The sequence below is a fragment of the Hetaerina americana genome, unplaced genomic scaffold, assembly GCF_022747635.1.
Source record: "Hetaerina americana unplaced genomic scaffold, ioHetAmer1.1.p SCAF_9, whole genome shotgun sequence".
Taxonomy (NCBI): Eukaryota; Metazoa; Arthropoda; class Insecta; order Odonata; family Calopterygidae; genus Hetaerina; species Hetaerina americana.
Window position 1 is genome coordinate 41,020,223 of NW_027287538.1, and position 23,088 is coordinate 41,043,310.

Sequence of the window (23,088 nt, forward strand, 5' to 3'; positions counted from 1 at the left end):
TTCTTTGCACTTTTAATGACAAGAGGCCAAGAAAAGGGGATCTCCACCACTGTGGCTGGTTTTCAGCAGATATGGGAGAACTATACAAGGCTAAACTGGATAGTTTCTTGTTGTAAAGTTTATGAATTAACACATCTCTATACCCATTGTTCACTAGAATCTGTTTTATGATGCTGAGTTCTTTAAGAGAGTTCTCTTTAGATATGGGGATAGAACATGCTCTGTGTACCACAGCGTGGAATGCTGATAATTTTTTAGAGTAGCGCTGCCTAGAATTATGGTGAATGACTTCGTCTGTATAACACTTCTTCCTGAAAATGGAAAAATCAAGCCTATGGTTTTTAATTTTAATAGTTAAATCTAGAAAGTTGAGGGATTCATCTGCTTCTAATTGCTTTGTAAATTTTTTATGTTTATCTCTGGAATCAAGGAAACTCAAAAAACTGTCTAATTCTCTGTCAGAACCCATCCAGATGCAGAAAACATCATCTGCATATCTATACCAGCAAAGGATATTCTTTATGAGGGGATTCTCTGAGGACAACATTAGTTGCTCAAAATTGTCCAAGTAAATGTCTGCTAGTAGCGGGGAAAGCGGAGAGCCTATAGCCAAGCCGTCTTGTTGTTGGTAAATTTTGCCATTAAACACAAAACTGTTTTGTTCTATGCAGCTTTTAAGGAGGAGCACAATTCAAAAATCACCAGGGTTCGAACCTTTGCTTTAACAAGGGTAACTTCCACAAGGTTTAGAGCTTCTGATCTTGGAACACTGGGGAATAAATTTGTAACATTTAACAATACCATTATGCACTTGGAGGTTACTATTTCTTTAGACAACTCATCCACCAGTTCTTGTGAATTTTTTATACCATATATCGGGGAAAATTTGGAAAAAGTTTTGAATAAGACGTTTAACTTATTAGCCCCTAAGTGGTTTGGGGCTAAAACATTGGATATCACAAGTTGAATAGGAACACTGCTACACAAATTGTTTACACTGATTTTGTAGATTTATGGCAGACCAAAAAATCTGGGCACTGATGGATTCATTTTTATTAGGTTGTGTTTCTCATGAGGGCTTATTATCACTTCACATGAGTTGATGGAAGCTTTGCACACTTCCTGATATTCGGGTTTGGGGTCCTTAGTTAAAACTATTGCTTTGTTGTGCGAGATGAAATCTTCACACTTCTTTATGTAGTCACTTCTATCCAGGACAACTACTGCATTACCTTTGCCTGCCTTGGAAACAATAAGTTCTTTTTTCGAAATTGTGTCTTTGATTGACAGCAAGACTTCGTAGTCTTTTGTAGTTTTTAGGATTTTACTCGATGGCTGCAAGTTGGTAACGAAGGATTGAATCTGTGAGGTGATGCATTCTTTTGCACCGGAGATATCTTTCCTAAGGGCTAAGTGTGAATGCATGGCTAGATTTTTCAAATCATTAATCAAAATGGGAATATTTGGACAATATTTCAGTCCTTTATTCAATAAACTAAGTTCTTCAGGTTTGAATTTAAGTTTGGAAAAGTTAACCACTCTGTCGTTGAACACATGTGGGATCATCGTCATCGCTGGGGGGTGTCTGTCTTGGGTCAGGGCATCTGGCTTTCTGCAGATAACCTCCATTTATTACATTCACGTGAATAAAAATTTCAAATTATCTGGAACAGTTAGCACCATTAGGACAATTAGTTCAAGATACGAGACCTGTAAATTAAGTAATGAGATTGGCAATCTAGCATTTGATCTGGCAAGACTGGAGGCACTGGGCTTGGATGGGTGGCAGGGGAACTTGTGATCCACCTTCAGTATAATTTTGAACTCGCTCGGGTCATTTGGTTGTCCAGAGCAATTTTTTTGAGAAACGGTTTTTTTCTATTGTATTCTAAAAATGAGTGACATCAATTTCGAACAACAGTGTGCTATGAGGTTTTGCTTCAGATTTGGGCTAATGTAATAGAAGCTCTAGCTAAACTTCAACAAGGTCTACGGAGATAGTTTTTGTCAAGAGCCCAGGTTTTTCTGAGGTTTAAGGCATTTTCAGAAGGGAGAGAGTCGATTGAAGATGAGCCATAAAGCGGAAGGCCTTAATCTTTAAGAACCGATCTGCAGTGCTGTGTGGCTTCAGAAGGAAGTTATTTTACCATAGACAATGTAAAATTGTAATTCTATTCCAATTAAAAAATTTTTTTTAAATCAGTCTCTTTACTTAATTTACAGATATATATATATATATATATATATATATATATATATATATATATATATATATATATATATATATATATATATATATATCCTTTTGTTTATGATCCTGAGAACAAATTTAGCTGCGTGAGATATCAAACTTATCGTCCTGTAATCCTCACAAGATGTAGCCTTTACATATCTATATATATATATATATATATTTCTATATATCAATGATATAGAAGCACTCATGAGAGCAATATAACGGCACAATAAAACACACAATAAAACAGGTAACACATAACACATACACGATACTCGCATTGTAGATTTTTTGAACTTGCGGCCTTCTTCAAGTAAGACTGCTGAAGCAAGTGACTTGAAGAAGGCCTTGGAGAAGGCCAACAGCTCAAACAATCTATAATGTGAGAGTCGTCTTTGTGTTTTGTGTCACTGGTTTTATTTTGTATTCTATTGTGGCGTTATGCATATATATATATACACACACGAGGGTCATCCGGAAAGTAGTACCCGTTCGTGCCGCATGAAGTGCTGACGACGCGAGTAGCCGCTGGACGAGGTCAGATAGCTTCAGTGGCTTGTCTGCCTTCTCTGAGCCAAGTTGCGTGACGCTAGCATTGCCTGTGTTGTTTCTGTGATTGTTTACAATGTTTAAAAAAATTGAGAACGCCGCCAGTTGTGAAGTGAGGGCAGTGATTAAATTCCTCAATGCAAGAAACGTTCGCCCATGTGATATTCATCGCCAATTAAAGGAGGTGTATGGAGACAATGTAATGGACGAGTCGTCTGTTCGGCGGTGGTGTCGCAACTTCAACATGGGGAGGGGGAACACACACGACGATGAGCGTTCGGAGAGACCGTCTGTCATTACAGACCAACTGGTGAGCTCAGTTGACGAATTCGTGAGGAACGATCGGCGCGTCACAATTGATGACATCTGTGAGCATTTTCCCAATGTTTCTCGAACAATTGTTCATGAAATTGTTAAACACCATCTGCATTATGCAAAAATTTGTGCAAGATGGGTCCCTCGCGTATCTCAATGAGCTGGCAGCGAAGGACTATGCAGCAGGAATACAGAAACTTGTCACACGTTATGACAAATGCCTTAATTTGCTTGGAGATTATGTTGAGAAGTAGTTTAAAGTATCCTCTTTCAAATAAAATTTTTTATGTTTGTTAATATTTACTTTTGTGTCTTTATTTCACGAACGGGTACTACTTTCCGGATGACCCTCGTGTGTGTGTGTGTGTGTGTATATATATATACTTATTTATTTGTTTTTATTAATTTATATATTTATGCATGCATAAATATTTTTAAACATTTTTTTTTCATTTAGGCAAACTACCGATTAAGGTAGGTTTTGGATGGAAATAACTGCCAAATAAATATTTTGTGACTCCTAACAAAGCACAATCCAGCCTGCATGAAGTCCCTCTACATCTCTTAGTATTTCCTTCCACCCTTCATCCCATCCAACATCCCAATCCTGTTCCTGCCCATTCCTAGTTTGCCTAACATTCTACCCTTTATTAAAGTCTTCAACATCCCACTGCCGACCAATATGCCCTTTATACATTTTTCTGCCTCCTCAGGATTTCTCCACACAAACTCCTCCCTTCACCCACCATTCCTAGTACTTTCTCATTAGTTTTCCTTTTGGTCAATTTCACCTTCTACATCCTTCTCCGCACCCACATTTCAAAAGCCTCCAATCTACGCCTATCCTCCTGCTTCAATGACCACGTTTCCACACCGTACATAGGTATGCTCCATATAAAAGTTTCCAAAAGTCTTTTCTGAACATACTTACTCAACATCTCTGTCATTAACTCCCTCCTCCTTGTGAATGCCTCTTTTCCAATGCACAAGTCTTCTCCTTACATTCCTGCTGCTTTGACTGTGTTGGTCCAAAACACTTCCTAGATATGTAAACTGTTCTACCAGCTCCAGTTTTTGCCCTCCTATTTTAATGTTTAGCTTAGCTCTTTTCTTTCTGGTAAATTGCATAGCCTTTGTTTTATTAATATGGATTCTCATCCCATATCTATCGCACTGAATTTCTAATACACTCGGCACTGCTTGCAACCCCTTTCCCGACTGACTACTCATACTATAGCAAACCTAACTGATTTTACGATTTTCCCATCCTACTTGAATGCCTACCTCCAGTTCTTCCTATGTCTCTTTAATCATTTCCTCCACATTTACCTTGAACAGCACAGGTGATAATGGAGAACCCTACCTCACACCTCTTCTTAACACTACCCATTCGAACTCTTCGTTTCCCACTCACACCTAAGCAGTCTGAGACATGTACAGGTTGTGGATTAGCCTCCTGTCCCTCAAACCCATTCCTATTTTCTACAATATGCTCATTAATTTTTCCCAATTCACTCTATCAAATGCCTTTTTGAAGTCTATGAAACAGGCAAATACGTCTTGATTGTATTCTTTATTTTACTCGATTAATGGTCTCATTACTGCAATTGCATCGTGTGTACCTCTCCCATTCTTAAACCCAAAATGATCATCCTCTAAGTAATCATTTGCCCTACTCTCTATCCTTTTGTTTATGATCCTGAGGGCAACTTTAGCTGCGTGGGATATCAAACTTATCGTCCAGTAGTCCTCACATGATGTAGCCTTTACCTTTTTCGGAATAGGAACTAAAACTGATCTCACAAAGTTTCCGGCCAGATTCCTTCCTCATAGATACTGCGAATGAGCCCATAGAGCCTCTTCCTCCCACATTTTCCTAAACCTTTTAGCAGTTCCGCAGGAATGTTATCCACCACCACGGCCTTATTTAGTTTCATCTCCCTTAATGCCCTTTCTATCTCATCGTCGAGTATGCTTGGACCTAAGCCATCTTCCTCTACGTAATGTTTCTTTTCTTTAAAGTTGGCTGCTAAGGGGTTGAATTTTAAAAGATTAGAAACCTAGTACATATGCAGATTCATGAGTTCTCACCTCTATATTGGTGGTTGAATCAGGTAGGGATTCTAGGATGGTTAGGGAGAAATAATAGTCAAAGGAAAGGTTGTGGGAATTTGAGTGTGACGGGATAGAGTTACAGGAGAAGTGGAGATTGTTCATTCGAATGGGGGTAATGCATTGGTCTATGTAAAATGAAGTGCTTTGTTTACCTGACAAAAGATAAATAATGTTTTTCGAGAAACAATTATCATGGGGACGAGGTGAGGGGGCAATGAAGGGATGTGGGGAGAGGGGAGCAGATCTGAAAAGCAGACATTTTTTATAGTGGAGGTGGTTGCAAGTAGATGAAATATGACAAAATTTGTCAAGGGGGGCGCCAAAGGGTTGGTGGATCTCAGAAGGTTTTAGTGAATGGCAGGTCTTCTGTATGCAAGAGAGGGGCATTGGGGCAGTAAGGATGAGGTAGTGCCATTACCATACAAATTAGGAAATGATTCTTCAAGAGAGGTTTTCAGTCTACGGGATCCAGGGAAATAGGTGGTACAAAGGTTGAGTCCTGCATCAGATGTGGGGTTGTTTTTCTTTGGTATGTTAGGTCTGGTGGAGCGGAGGATTTTATTCTGTAGAAGCTTTTCTGGGTTACCGTAATTGTGGAGTGCATGCTGTAGATTGTGGAGGTATTTATTGAGCGTCGCTGTGGTGTTGCAAATCAGGTGTCTGTGGATAGAGAGAAATAGGGAATCTAGTGTTTGCTGTGAGAAGGGTGACAGCTGGTGAAGTTTAAATATTGTTGATGGCCAGTGGCTTTGACATAAACTGAAGTGGTGAATTTGTTTTTGTGAGGTGAGATGTCTGGGTCAAGAAAGGTGATGTTGGAGTCCGAAATAGAAGAAGTGAGTATACTCAAAACTGTGAAAGAAGAATTTAAGGCCGATAAGAAATTAATGAGGGACTCAGAGCCGGGTGCCGTGAGAATAAAAATGTCGTCTATGTAGCAGACCCAGAAAAGAGGCTGGAGGGGTTGCTGTGAATAGAAAGTCTCTTCAAGGTGGCCTATGAGGAGATTGATGAATAATGGCAACATCCTCCTCCCCTTCAAAAATACGTTTTTTGTCAGGACTAAAGTGGCTAGATTGAAGAGAAATTTGGTTGAAGGGTGCTGGGGTGAGGGGCGTAGAGAAAGGTAATGTCGGAGAGAAGATAAGCCTTCTGCATGGGGAATAGATGTATATAGAGGGAATGACATCGATGGTGGCCATAAGTAGGTTGAAAGTGGAGGGAATGGAGACAGAATTTAAACAGTGGAGGAAGTGTATGTATCTTTCATATCCCACTTTCAGCATCCCACTGCCAGTCAATACGCCCTTCATCCACTTTCCCGGCCTCCTTAGAATTTCTCCCAACAAAACCCTCTCTTCACCCTCCATACCAAGTACTTTCTCATTTGATTTCCTTTTGGTCCATTTCACCTACTCCATTCTTCTCCACACCCACATTTCAAAAGCCTCCAATCTACGTCCATCCTCCTGCTTCAATGACCACATTCCGCACCATACATAGCTACGCTTCATATCAAAGTTTTTACGAGTCTTTTCTTAATATCCTTACTCAACGTCCCTGTCATTATCTCCCTCATCTCTGTAAATGCCTCTTTTCCTAGTGCAATTCTTCTCCTTAAGTCCCTACTCCTTTGACCGTGCTGGTCCTAAACACTTCCGAGATACACAAACTGTTCTACCTGCTTTAGTGTTTGCCCTCCTACTTTAATGTTTAGCTTAGCCTTTTTCTTTCTGGAAAATCACATAACCTTTGTTTTATTAATATTGATTCTCATCCCAAATCTGTCGCACTGAATTTCCAATTCACTCAGCAATGCCTGCAGCCCCTTGGCTGACCAGCAAACTAAAGCTTGGTCATCAGCAAACCTAATTATTTTTCAAATTCCCAGCCCACTTTCATTCCAACCTCCAGTTCTTCCCATGTCTCTTTAATCGTTTTCTCCACACATATGTTGAACAGCACCGGTTATAATGGGCAACCCTGCCTTACACCTCTTCCTAACACTGCCCATCCGTGCTCTCCGTTCCACACTCACACCTGAGCAGTCAGAGACATGTACAGGTTGCAGATTAGCCTCCTGCCCCTCCAATCTATTCCTATTTTCTGCAATATAACCATTATTTTCTCAGTTAACTCAATCAAATGCCTTTCCAAAATCTACGAAACAGGCAAATTCATCCTTATTATGTTCTATATTCCTCTTGACTAGTGATCTCATTACTGCAATGTATACCTCTCCGCTTCCTAAACCCAAACTGATCATCCGGTAAGTAATCATTTGCCCTACTCTCTATCCTTTTGTTGATGATTGTTTATATGCATATATATATATATATATATATATATATATATATATATATATATATATATATATATATATATATATATATATATATATATATGTATAACACTTAGCACTAGTGGACACAGACTAAACACAGAAACACACAAAAAAGAGACTCACTATTTTTCGAATTTTCGGTAGTCCTGGCCACCTTTATCAAGGAAGAGAGGGACAGAACTGAAGGGAATACGAGGGCAGGAGCGATGGATGGAAGGGGAAGGTGGGGAGAGAATTCGGAAGGGAAGGGTTTGGAGGGGCAGCGTTAGAAGGGTGTGGAAAAAGTAGAGGGTGATGGGGGTGGAGGGGGGATGAAAATATGTTTGGAGCAGGGTAATAATTGTCTAATATTGATTCCTGGCCAATTCCAGGACTCCAAGAGCCAGATGAAGGATTACTCTAATGTTTTGAGTTTCATGGGGTGGGGATTTAAGGAATGGAATGGTTGATTTGAGGAGATCAGATCGGTGGCGGGGCATTTGAAAGTAACAGAGGGACATTTGGGAAAAAGGCTGGCGGTGGCATTATGATTTTAGAGGATAGGGTAGAGGTCTTTTAGGATTAATCGTAGAGATTCTAAGCCCAGGAAGTATGTGGAGCAAATTGAAAGAGGGTAGGGTTCCATGGCGGAGGAAGGTTTGGGAGTGTAGGACAGGGAGTAAAACGAAACGCTCCATTCCTTTCTCCCTGTCCATAAGAGGACACAGAGTTTGCAATGATCCCGACTCCCTTGACAATTTCCTTCCAAATCTGCACTATTCCCTTCTCAAACAAGGTTATCCCGAATCCCTCCTGAACAAAAGGATCCGAAAACATGCCTACACTCCTAAACCCTCCTCCGCCACAGAACCCCACCCTCTTTCAATTTGCACTACATACTTCCCGGGCTTAGAATCTCTACGATTAATCCTAAAAGACCTCTACCCTATCCTCAAAAATCATAATGCCACCACCAACCTTTTTCCCAAATGTCCCTCTGTTACTTTCAAACGCCCCGCCAACCTATCCGATATCCTCAAATCAACCAATCCACTCCTTAAATCCCCACCCCATCCCAAAACCACTCCCACACCATGCAATAAACCTATATGCAAAACATGCACTATTTTCAAAACCATAATCCCATCCCTCTCCCACCTGCTTTTTAACTCTCCCCTACCAATTCCCTCCTCTACTTGCACATCTAGCAATGTGGTGTACCTGCTGAAGTGCCAACTTTGCCATGCCTATTATATTGGGCAGTGTACCACACCCCTTAATATTAGAATTAACAACCACCGAGCCTCATGCAAGAATTTTCCCTAATTGATATGCTACCTATCCCCAAACACGCCTCCAAACACAACACTCCTTTTTATAAATGCTATAGTGTATCCATCTTAGCATCCCTCCCACCCTCTGATCCTCCACTGAAACTCAAAACATTAGAGCAATCCTTCATCTGGCTCTTGGAGTCCTGGAGTTGGCAATGGGTTCAATGTTAGACATTAATTACCCTGCTCAAAACATATTTTTCATCCCCCCTCCACCCCCATCACATTCCACATTTTCCCCACCCTTCTAACGCTGCCCCTCCAAACCCTTCCATGACCACCGAAAATTTGAAAAATAGTGAGTCTCTTTTTTGTGTTTCCGTATTTTGTCTGTGTCCACTAGTGCTGAGTGTTATACATTATATCTTTTTATATATATATATATATATATATATATATATATATATATATATATACATATATAAAAAACCATAAACAAAGTAATCAACCCGAAGGTCGGTTTAGTAGGTGATGGTAGAGATCACCCAGTACTAAGCCCTATACGGCATGTGAAAATTCACATATCAGGGTAGGGGGGCCAGTTCCTTTCCCTGTGCCGGTTATGGTTTCCTAGGAAGACCTGGTACCCGAAAAATCACTTTAGCTTGGGTGGAGCTGCAGGTGCCTAGAGTACCATGCCCAGGAATCAAACCCGGGACCCTCTGGTCAGCAGTCCAACGCTCTACCCACTGGACTACCGCGACCCACATATACACACATATATATATATATATATATATATATATATATATATATATATATATATATATATATATATATATATATATATATATATATTTATACCATAAACACAGTAATCAACCTGAAGGTCAGTTTGGTAGGTGATGGTAGAGTTCACCCAGTACTAAGCCGGACGGCATGTGAAAGTCACACATCAGGGTAGGGGGGTCAGTTCCTCTTCCTGTGCCGGTTATGGTTTCCCAGGAAGATCTGGTACCTGAAAAATCACATAGCTTGGGTGGAGCTACAGGTTCCCAGAGTGCCTATAGAGTATATATGTATATTATCTATTTACAACTACTAGATTAATTATTATCTATCAATTATATATTTTCATTCTAAGAATTGGGAAGAAAATGGTCACATTCAACAAGGGCCATCAAAAAATTGACATCATGCTCTAACTCATATGCCATGAAATGCTGCTTACGTGAATTGACAGATATGATATCATTTTCAAAAATTGCATCAAAACTCAAGGCATAACTGAATGATAAGCAATGGTAGCATAATTTAAAAATAAACCTCAAATATCAAAATTATAACACCAACTACAGCAATTATGATAAACCACACCTAATCGAAAAACATTTCAATAACTCTCCCACAGATTTCCCAGAATGTTTTTTAAATATGTGGCATATCAATTAATATGAACAAAAATAACTCTAGAAATTATAATGCACCTTCTGTCAACTAGTTAAAAAGCAATATCTTCCACATGGATTTTACTGTTTGCTGAGGATTTCATAGTACTGTGAATTAGGACTAACTCATGGACTGTGAATGAAATGCTCAAATTCCATGTTGATCAATTCACCTGTTTAGAATTAATTTCTCACCTGAAGCTTGAGAAGAAGTTTACCGATGGCCTCCTTTCCTAGTGGCCTCAACTTGGAATGGTCAACTTTCAAGAGCAAGTTGCTGTCATTTTCTGTTTTCTTTATTTTGATGAGGCCCTCTCCTGCTTCAATTAGAACCTTAAGAATCACAAAGAAGGCTTGGGAGTGAGCCTTTAAAAATGAAATGCTCATCATTTTACAGTATTGAGTGATAAACATGGCCCTTTCCAATCAATAAAAAAACAATTCTGTTCACAAAATTTTAAAGAAAGCATACTTCAGAGTTGAACCTTTAAGTGGAGATTAAATCAGAGGTATGCAATATATTTTTATTATTGTTTTACCTAATATTTAATTAACTAAACTATCTAAATTAAATTTAACTATCTAACTTTCAGTTTTAAAAATGGCGTCTGCAGCATTATGAATATGAACTATGTAATTATCCTATAGCCAAATTAACAAATATAAAAGACCTAGGAGTTAACATTCCATTAATATTGTAACTATGTTAAATCTAAAGCATACAAATCATTTGTATTTATCTTCCGATCCTGTAACAACTTTAATCATATATAGCCATTTAAAGTTCTGTTAATCTCATTAGTTAGGTCACTCTATTGTTTGGTCACCTAACTTCAAAATCCATATTTATATAATCGAATGTGTTCAAAGAAAATTTGCACAGAAAATTGCATTTGAATTCAATTTTTGCAAAGATCTTTATAGTAATCATGAAATGTTACCTCTACTAAATTTTCCCTCCTTGCATAAAAGTAGAAAAATTAAAAACATAACTTTTCTTCATAAATTACTGCATAAAAAGACTGATTCTTCAGAACTACTAAGTGAAACATCTTCCAGAGTACCTTCACATAACACAAAGAATGAAGCACTCTTTGAAATTAGATATCATGCATAAAGTTACACATACTACTTGCCTATAAACCGGATTATTAGAGGTGCCAACAGCTGTGATTATATTGACCTATTTTCTACCTTACCAGGATCCCTTAAAAATTTTATTAAAATTCCTTAAGAATTTTTTAATGCTAATTATTGCTGTGTCCATATCTGCACATGTCAATAAGTTGTTCCCAATGCCCATTGGATAAATTTTCTTTACCAATACCACCAGGCCTATTAATACTACTTACATTTACCATTTTGTACCATTATCTGGCCTGTAACAAATACTATATTTCTTATGTTCTGTTTACATTTTTTAATTTGGATTATTATTTAATATTGACATTTTGTTATCATTAATTAATCTAACTAGGTATTTATACCTGTTTACCATCTGAAATTGTCTTTCATGCAATGCAAATTATAATTCTTCTTAAATTCTAAATTATATTCTAATTCTAGATATTGAGTTTATATTTTCATGTAATTTGTACTCTAATGTAAATGTTGTTTATGATTGTGGAGCTAATCTATGTTTTTGCCTTTCTTTTTGTAAAAGGGTTATTCCCATCAATTAAAATATAGTTATCTAAAAAATTATAGAATACCAATGATAATAATATTTGAATATCAGGTGAATAGTTTTCAATGACTTTGGAAGTTTCACTAGGGCTTTGCCCACTGGTGGTTACTAGCAAACATAAAGGAATTTTATAATTATATTTAAAAATTATTTTTAGGATTTTCTAGCTTCTCAAAAATGTATTTTAATAGAATCTAGGAAGAAACTGAATTATGGCTCCCCTTAATTCTATTCCAGAGAGGGCCTCATCAAAATAAAGGAAACAGAAAATGGCAGCAACTTGCTCTTGACAGTAGACCATTCCAAGTTAAGGACAGTGGGCAAGAAGGCCATTGGTAAACTTCTTCCCAAGCTTCAGGAGAGAAAAGAATTTTAAACAGGCAAAGTGATCGACATGGAATTAGAGCATTTCATTCACAATCCATGGGGTGGCCACATTGCTGGGACTTGCATTGCATTTACTTTGCATCTTAAAAATAAATTACTGCATTTATGCTGAAACAATGAACAAAGTCAATGAAGGATTTGCTGTTTGACATCTTTTACTTGCAATGAAGTTAAGGCAGATATTTACAACTGCATCTTCATGAATTGACTATGATAGTATTTTGACTACTCACATAGTAATTGATAAACCTCCTTAAGATATGCAAATACTATATTAGTTTAACCTATCTGGAAATATTAATAAACTATTTGCATATGTAAAGGTACAGAGAGCGGTTTCACTAAACAAAAAGGCTGGGAAAATGAGAACATTTTTGCCTAGGTATCCTAAAATATCCTTAGAATGAGGGATTGTCTCTGAAATATCATTCACCTGATAACCATAATTAATAATAAAATTTTTAAAGAGATTTGATTTCGAACTAAATTTTTACTGAACTCTACTTATAAGGGTTTTAATTTATCTCTTTTATTCAAAAGCCCACAGAAATGTATGTAAATATTTTGAAAAGTTACAGTAAATATTACCATCTTACCTGAGCTTTACGCCAATCTTCAACTAATTTCCAAATGGGTGAATTAACTCCATGGGCAATGCTAAAAACTGCTCCCATGAAAACCTCAGTTTCTAGTGGATCAGTTATAGGGACAGATGCCAATCTTGCCTATCAGGGAAAAAACCGATTTGGTGCATGAGCAAGTAATCTCATGCCTGGTTGTTCTTGCTTTTATTAAATTAAACCAAAACTAATATCAATTTTCAATTTAGATACACACAATGTACTTTTGACATTCATCCCCATTGGATATATCTTTGATGTGGTGAAAGGGCTTGTATTTTCCAAGAGTCCATTACATTGTGCAGTTGGGAGAAATTATATCTGTGCATAGTATAAAAAGCCATACTTATGTGGTTTGAAGAGTAGAAGCCAGACAAAAGGTAGCCTGCCCTGGGTCTGCTCCTGAATGAGGTATCTATAAAGTGTTTGATAGTGATTGGGGATTGGAACGCAACAGTTGAAAAAAGAGAAATGGTAGTGAGGTGGTGAACTATGATTTAGGAACAAGAAATGACTGCAGGGAGAAAGCAGTATAGTTCTTCAGAGTTTGATTATAATGAACTCTTGGTTTAGACAACATTAAATGGAAAAACTTCAGGGTTTCAAGCATATATCAGTTAGACTATTTCATGGTCAGGCACATATTTAGAAACAAAATAATTAATTTGCAGGTTCCAGTAGGCAGATGCAGACTCAGATAATAATATAATAATAATGAAGTGTAGAATCCCATTTTAAAAAAGTAATTAAGAATTAATATAATATGAAAAGTTAATTAAGAATTTAATTTTTAGAGAGAGAATTAGAAAGCATAGAAAAAAGGAATGTAGAAGCTTAACTGAGTGTAATATGAAGGAGTAACAGGAGCCAGTTGATACAATCATAAATGCAAATAAGGGGGTGGCTAAAGTGGAAGAAGGATGACAATGTCTCATGCAAGGAATTAAGAACCCAGTAAATTAAATACTAAGAAATGTAAATTGAATAAGATTTAGGAAGCCATGGATTACAGAGAAATAATTATATCCACCAGTGCCTTTGGTATTGATAAATGAAAAATGGTAAAGCACAATTGTATCAAAGTAAGCTACAAATTACATGTACTGGTTTTTACCACTTATTTGAAACATAGCATGAAATGTGTTATAGAGCAGACATATTTTACAAAGTTTTGCCAAGTACAGTGGAACCTCACTTAACAAACGCCTCGCGTAATTAAGAAAACATTGTAAAATATGACTCATAATCACATAGCATATGACATCTCTTATGTGATGTCTGCTGCATCAGTCTGCGTTTAGCACTCTTTCTGATAGCATCTTAGTGTCACTTGAGATCACACATTTATCCATATACATAAACTTCTGTTCATACACATTATTTGTGATTTTTTTTGTGTTAAGAGTACTAACTCTTGCAAAAACGTCACAGTAGAAAAAATCTCAAGAAGACAGCCATATGAACATAAATATAACTATAGAAATGAAAAGTAAAATCATTGAAAAGCAAAAACAGGGTGTGAGTGTGGCTGATCTAGCATGCACATTCAATTGGTCAATATCAGCAATTTGCTCTATCTTCAAGAACAAGGACAACATTAAGAAGATATATTCTTCAAAGGGAGTAACAAGAATATATGTGCAATGGTCACACATTCTCAATTATCTTGAAAGATTGCTTCTCATATGGATAAATGGAAAGCAATAGCAATACAATGCTATTAAAGAGAATACCATTGGTGAGAAGGCAAAAGTAATTTTTGCTGACCTCATTAAGAAGATGCCAGTATCATCAATGGCTGAAGTATTCTAGGGCCATGGGTGATTCGAGAAGTTTTAGAAAAGAACCAGCATCCACAGCATTGTAAGGCATTGTGAAGCAGGTAGCTCCATCACAAAAGCAGCAGAGACCTTTACCAGCAACTTCAAGAAGCATGTAGATTCTAAGGGGGATAAGCATGGTGCTGTGGCAATCATGCTAGCTTCCCACCCAGCAGACCTGAGTTTAAATAAATTGAGTAGTTTCAGGCATGACCTGTAGATGATGTAATACATCGAAATCCAGTCATACTATTAAACTTATCTAACAGATAATTGTTACTATCATTTCTTTATTACCAAGTATAAATCCTGGAGGCTGCAAATCTTTTCAGTGGTATCCTGAGGCTTACTTGAGGTGCTTTGTGGAGAGCCCTTCAAGTGAGTACAGTGTCCATTGGATGTAGAGATGTTCAGTTCAGTAAGATGTTCAGCTTTGAACTCCTTGGAACCTTTCATTAGGAGTAGACTAATGCCGATGCCAGGTTTCTCTCTACCTTTACTTCTTTCCCATACATCCTTAATGGTACAAATGGCCTCAGCTATCAGTTGCCTCCCCTAAATCTACTCAACTTGTAAATTCTATTTTAACCTACCGCAAAAGATGTTTGATTGTGATAAAACAGGTCTCTTTTGGAATGAATTGTCAATTTTTATAGTAATTTATACTGTAAAAATTATTTCACTAAGCAAGTGCTTCGCATTATCAGTACCATTCTGTAATGATTATGCTGGTTAAGCAAGGTTCCACTGTGCCTACTACCTCATTTAATAATCTTCTTTTTAACTTTATCTCTCTTTTGAAAAGCTGAGTTATTTAATTAAATGAAGAATACAATGTATCTTCCCACTGTCCTTTATTCACGTACCTGAGCTGAGTTATATTTTTCTCTATTACCTCACTTAAACCATTTGCCAAAAATTTCTATGTGTTTTTAATTAATTGCATAGATCCTTTGACCTTTGCTTCATAAAATGGCATTCCTTTTTAGTTCAATTAATCTTTATGTAGAGCACACTGCTTCCCTCACTTTTCTAGATCTCGCAAAATTCATATTTGCTTGTTGAGAAATCCCACAGAGTAACCCACATTTAAACTTTTCAAATATAGAATTTTAGCATGTTAGGAGATAAATCAGGTCACATGACCATATGTAGGCTTCCCTCTGATAGAGCATTAGCCTTACATTCAACATTAAAAATATACTATTTTAAAGACAAATGGGCATAACGAAAATAAATTTCCATCATACATAAAACTAATGCCATCATTATTATTATTTTAGAATATTTGCAGCAATTTCTATTGGAAAAACAATTAACAAGAAAATAATTGTCCTTCCATGTGATTTCATGTCAGATGTTCAAGCCACTAGGTACCATTGAAGTGGGCCAATGAAGAGTGGATAGTTAAGAATTAGAAGAATGACAACAGAGAAGGAAAAGGGATATACTGCTTTAAAATTGGTTGCTAAATAATGGAAGGCTTCAATAGTTCCAGTTCTCAACATTCCATCTTAATGATGAAGGACTACCTGTGCTTACAACATTTTCCAAATGAGCCCTGAGAGGGGACCACAACAAAATAAATAATTATCCAATATCACTATCAATTGACCTTGTAACCACAGCAACCAATTTTCCTGGCCACCACACAAATATAGTTCCCGTAAATTATTAGATCTGGATGATAATCTGGCAGGGAATATAGTAGCAGTATGAGATTATTTATTTTGCATGGTTTTGTTTTTTATGTAAAAGATCCAGTGCAGTTATTAAATAAATTGAAATTCCCATGGGAGGAAACCATCTTAAATAACTGAAATAACTGAAAGTGGACTTAGGATTGAGGAGCTACCAGCAAAATGACTAAATAATGACTGTCACTGAACACCTTACTTGATAATGGGCAATGCCATTCTTGGGAGATTTACATGCTCTAGTATTGTATGCAGGAAGAGATTTAAACTTCATAAACCCATTCAATCTTTCTGAATCCTCTATGGTGCAGTTTCCTGAGAAGTAAGTTGTGATTCCCTGTAAAATATTATGACTACAACTTTAAAATGAGGGAGTGCATTGAATTAAATATTGGTTTTGTACACTTAGGAGAAAATGTAACTTATACTACTCTGTCCACTAAATATGAGAACTGAGGCCATAAAAACTTTATTTTGCAAAATTTAGTCAACTTTGATTTTGTCCCCTTCAAAGTGCTCTCTATTCGTTGCTATGCACTTATTCCATCTTCTTTTCCACAGTTTAAAGCACCCTCGGAAGTCCTTAGCAGTTTGTCTTTTTAGTTGTCTCATTGTTTCTCGCTTTATTGTGCCCACATCTTCCCACTGATGTCCCCTCATCACATTTTTGCATTTAGGGAATAGGAAAAAGTCGCAGGGGGCAAAATCTGGTGAATATGGAGGATGATCAAGGATGGTGATTGAATTTTTTGCCAGAAACTGGTCAACAATCAATGCTGAATGTGCAGGTTCATTGTCATGGTGAAGGATCCATCCATCAAGTTCCATCAAAATAGTGTGCACTGCTGATTTTCCTGAATTCAGTTCCTCAGCTATCATTCGGACAGTTTTTTGATAACAAGGGACCACCCACGATCAATGCTTTCGTCAACACAGGTAGTTGAAGGTCATCCCAGCCTTGCTTCATTCGTGGTGACTTGTCGGCCATCTTTAAATTGGATGTTTTATCCAGAGCATTATCACCGTAAACAGCTGTCAACATTTCAGTAATTCCTTGATAACTTTAACCACACTGCAGGAAAAAATTTTATGTCGATTCATTGCACCGTGATTTCGTCAATTTCCATTTTCGACAATCAATAAAAACAAGGACAACTGAAACTGACATAACTGGTACCATACGCAAACTCGACGATTTCCATTTTCGACAATCAATAAAAACAAGGACAACTGAAACTCACATAACTGGTACCATAGGCACAGCTCGACGATCCGCCAAGCACAGATGGCTCATTGGGTCTCAGGCAACTAGCGCCGCTAGTGGGCGGGGCTCTATTCCGCGTCATGGCCACCAGATTGCACCAGTTCGCGCATTAATTGCACAGACCCCGTACATATAATGTGCGCGCGCTAGTGTGTGCGTGCATTCGCGAGTTAGTGCGCCAGTGGGCGCATGCGCGTTGGCGTGTGTGTATATGCATAGCAATTTTCACATTACCTTGAATTCGTTTTCCGTTAGTTTAGAGGCTTAAATTGAAGTTTTATTGAGATCGATCATGGATTGACTTAAAAAGAGTTAATGAAGAAGTGAATAGATAAGAGGTGCCTCAAGTGATTTCTACAAGGGAATAGTGAAAACTAAAAGGATAAATTCAGGCAATGCAACAAAACCAATTGTAGCAATATTAACTATTTACTCGAATGAGAGCGATCAAGCCTCCATTCCACGCCACCTAGCTTAAAAGATGAGCATATTTTTACTGTGTATATTAATCCATTGAATGCAGTAGTGCAGTCTAAGGCAACTACTGGGTGATCATTCGGAAGAATGTGAGAACTTTGTACCCTTGAGAATGAATCACAGATAAAATTAAAGATATGAATGTGTTGTTACATTCTGTCCCGCTAATTAATCCTAAGTCTCAAATCTCCTCCTGGTGTGCCACATACCTTTTACGGTAAGTAACGACCGATCTCCCATTTAAAGAGTCCGATAAGCATAATGAGCGTAATTGCAAGTTAAGTTTAAAAATCGCAAGTTAAATTGCTAAACAAAAAGCCTGTTGCTTGTTTCATTAGTGCATTGAATATTCTTGGTGGTTCTTGAGGATCCTTAGTTAAAGTAATTCACGAATTGAAATTATTTTTTTTTAATATCGTCAATCCTTCAAAGAGCGAGTTACCCACTACTAAACAAATTAGCCGATTAATTGTTTTTATGTTCGTTAAAACTCTGCTTGAATCTTTAACATACAAACAAAATAACTAAAGAATAAGAAAATAATATCTTGCATGTCATATTGATTACATAGCAAAATACATGTTTACTCATGGCTAATGTAGTTGGGGATGATGTCAAAAATTCCCAACCTAACTTATTCGCGCTTGCCCAATGGTAGAGTACGGAAATTGAGCGCTGTTGCCAAATGTAATCGTATAAGGCTTGACTAATAACTGTCGTAAACGCATTTTGATCCCAGATTATTTTGCATGTAAAATTTGCCCATTAAATGTTTCAAAGTAAATTATAAATTTGCTGATATTTCTTCCCATTCGTAATATTTATGAAAAGTTATCCAATTTGATGTCGCTGTTTTTCATAATACAAAGTAGCATTACCTTGAAAGTTGTGTATAGTTAGTTCACTTGAGTAAATAATTACTCGCATATCAACTACATTGATTACATGTATCATATTTATGATTTCCAGAGCACTTTGTTGGTCCATGCCACCTAAGGTTCCCGATTACCTCTAGGCTTACTGGTGATTAAAGTCCGAAGCACCAATAATGTCTGAACTCCCGTGCGCGAAGCGAAACCCGTTAATTGGGTGCGGCAATGATATGATTTTTCATAAATATGTATTTTTTCTTTATTAACGTCTTGCAAGTGCTACTTTTTATTTGTTACGCTATGCATCATACCGTGATTTTTGTGAAGTCTTGTCATCAATAAATATTCAATTCAATATAGCTCAACTACGAATATTTACACGCAATCCTGCTTGGATTTGAGAAATCTTCATTTTTCGAATTAATAATTTCATGAAAAGTCAAAGAAATGTAATCATTGCAGCATTATTGATGGTATTGAGTGACTTCCCAACAATGCATAAACACAGTATTTGAATATTGCATTTAAATTAGATATGGAATTTATGGCATTTCACATCACAAATGTTGGCTTCAAAATGCAAAGCTAGATCACTTCTTTATGGAACAGCCTGATGCCACAAATGAACTAGCAATACTGGCAGCCAGGTAATCAAAGTTTCAAACTTAAAAGAAAGAAGCCAAAAAACATCATGCAATAACTACAGCTTTTATTTGCTCAATTAATTATGAAAAAGTAATTACTTGACCCGTTCAATACAGGATCATATTTGGTATTCGATAATGAAATGAAATATTTTCAGCTTTACAGTGTAATTTATATTTTAAGTTAAAAAGGGGTTGATTGCATTCATTTCTTTGGTTATCTATTAAGCCCATTAAAAGAAATGCTATGTAGTCTAAAAATAAATATCAGAACATGTATCAATTGTACTCACAGATAATATCCAATTTCTTCAACTCCAAAACCTCAGACAAAATGACTTTGAGCAATTATTACGCATGGATATCATCTCATTATGCCTTAAAATATTATGCTGTAGTTGTACAATTTAAATCTGGAAAATACTTCTATTTTTCACCTGTTTTCTTTGCTTTCATTGCCAGAAATAATCTTGAATTTGAGAATTGTGAAAAGTATTATCAAGGTAATTATTTTAATTGATTTATTTAACCAACTTAGCTAATTAATAAATATATTTAATAATGAATAAATGAATTTTTAAACATAGTAGATATGGAGGGCAAAGATTTTGCAGGGGCAGGACTGGTATACCAGAGGAATGTGGTCTTATTATCAGAATAAAAAAATAGTCAGTAAATGCCATTTGCAAGAGGGAAATGAGAATAAGCTACAGTTTTGGTGAAAATGTCTAATATTCCAACCTTACCTCATCTGCCTAGGAGTGGCATATGGCTGGTAGTAAAACAAAATTCATACCAACATTTACAGCCCACCTCAAATATCGATCATAAAACCAAGTGTGTTTCTTAATATTTAGATTAACAAAAAAGTCACAATTCTAAAACATAGTATTTTTATTTATTAGAAATATTTATTCTCAATTGATTTAACAGTGGTCATGTTTAATTATGTGTTTTTTACATTTACATGGCCTCCTATCAATTACTTGCTCAGCTAAACTGAAGTGCGGCCCAACAAAGTTTGTTGACTTGCATTGGTATAATTTGAGATGCTATTTGTAAGAGCTCAGACATACAAAAGCACTCCATGAAGTACACGTAAAATTGGTTGTTGCAAGTCTAAACAACTATGTGTATATATTTATATATATTTAAACCATAAACAGTAATTAACCTGAAGTCTATTTGGTAGGTGATGGTAGAGTTCACCCAGTACTAAGACCAACCTCAGGTGAAATTCACACACCAGGGTAGGGGGGCCAGTGGCTTTCCCTGTGCTGGTTATGGTTTCCCAGGAAGACCTGGTACCCGAAAAATCACACAGCTTGGGTTGAGCTGAGGGCATATACATATACACATGTAACACATACAGTACAGGACAGATACCCCACACACATATATTTATATATATGTGGGTATCTATCCAGGGGTAGAGCATAGGACTACTGACCAGAGGGCCGGGGTTTGATTCTCAGGCCAGCCTCTCAGTTATCTTTCACAGCTTTTGATAACACTGTTTTGATTTATCCCCATTTTTCTCCTCAAGTACTTCACTCTCTTTCCTCACTCATGATATTCTCTATGGTCTGCTAATACTCCTTTTTCGCTGTTCCTGTTAAAGCTCCCAAATTGCATTTCCTGAAAACATCTTCCTTGTTTTATCTATTTGTATTGGCAGCTACACTTCATAATTACTCATGGTGATCTGAGTTTACATCCGATCCTGGGAAACTGTGCAAATTGATCATGCTTGCCCTATGCCGGTCAAAGGCTACTAAGGTGCGAGTGGCGGGAGGAAAGTCCGGATGGGTGTTAGGAAGAGGGGTAAGGCAAGGGTCTCCATTATCACCTGTGCTTTTCAACGTATGGTCGAAGAAATGGTTAAACTAGTGTGGGAAAAAATGACGGTAGGAGTGAAAATTGGCTGGGAATTTATCAAATTGGTTAGGTTTGCTGATGACCAAGGTTCAATTTGTTAGTCAGCCAAAGGGTTGCAAATATTGCTGAATGCATTGAAATGTCAATGCTATCGGAATGTGATGACAAAAAAATCTAAACAGACAAAGGTCACACAGTTTTCAAGAAAGAGAAAACTAAGTTAAATACTAAAATAAGTGCTCATATACTTGTGTAGATGGAACAGTTATCCGGCTATAGAAGTGTTTTGGACCAAGATGGTCTAAGTGGTAGAGACATAGGAAGAATATATCAGGTAAAGAGGTTTTCTCAAGGAGTAGAGAATCGATTGCTGGGATATTGAGCTCTTTTAGAAGAGGCTCGACCAGACTTTTTATATGGCTTTTGGAGTAGGGGGGGAAAGATATTTTGGGCAAGAAGGAAAACAAATGAGGAAGTGCTTGGCTTGGTGAGAGAGGAGAGGGAATTACCGAGAGAATTACTAAGGAGGCAGAACAGACTGATGCAGAAGATTTTGGTACGCATTATAAAAACTAGAACATGAGAGAGCATCACACATCCCAGATTACAACGTATGAACTAAACTGCAAACTTGGCATCTCCCTCTCTACCAGTTCATAAACATGCCTCCCTCCATAGTATTTCCTTTACTGTTTGTTTCAATATGTCAACTATATCCTCCCTTTCCCCTTCAGAAACTGTTGAAATTATAACCCTAGAGGTGGCTTGTATTAGGCCCCAGGGGGCCTGCTCAGACCAAGGGCTAAACCCTGCACAGTATGGGATGAACCTTTTTCCTTCCCATAGACCCCTGCCCTGCCAATCAACCCAAAAACCTTCCTCTCCAGCGCTGGTCTTCCCCTTTATCTACCTGATCCGCTTATCCTTCTGTTAATGAAGATATGGTTACAATGGAATAATACAAGGATAATTTTGTTATGGATATTCCAGTGATTCAATCACTTATTTCATGATAGGAAGAAGAATGAGGGCACAGGTGATGGGTGAGAGAGTTTGTTAGGTATAGGAGGAAAGGATGGGATTAGAAGCGTGAGTGTAGGATGGCAATGGCAAAGGAGAGGATATTCTGTAATTAACAGGGTTATAATCCTGACCAAAGAATGCTCCAAGCCAAATTCATGGTGATTTAAGGGTTTCAAGCCTTAGTAAGATGCATGAGGCATGAACAGAAGCCATACTAGATACATTAAAATTGTCATTGAAAGAAACATAAGGAGGCATGTTTGGTAACTGTTAGACAGACTGATGAGGCAGAACAGTTACAGGATGAGAAAGGTTAGAAAATTCCACACATATGCTGATATTAACTTTACAAAGATACAACAGTACTTTCACTATTCTAGTTGCCACCCATCTTACCTTGAATGCAATCCTACACATTCATTCCCCACTCAAGGAATCTACCCTAACCCCATTGACAAA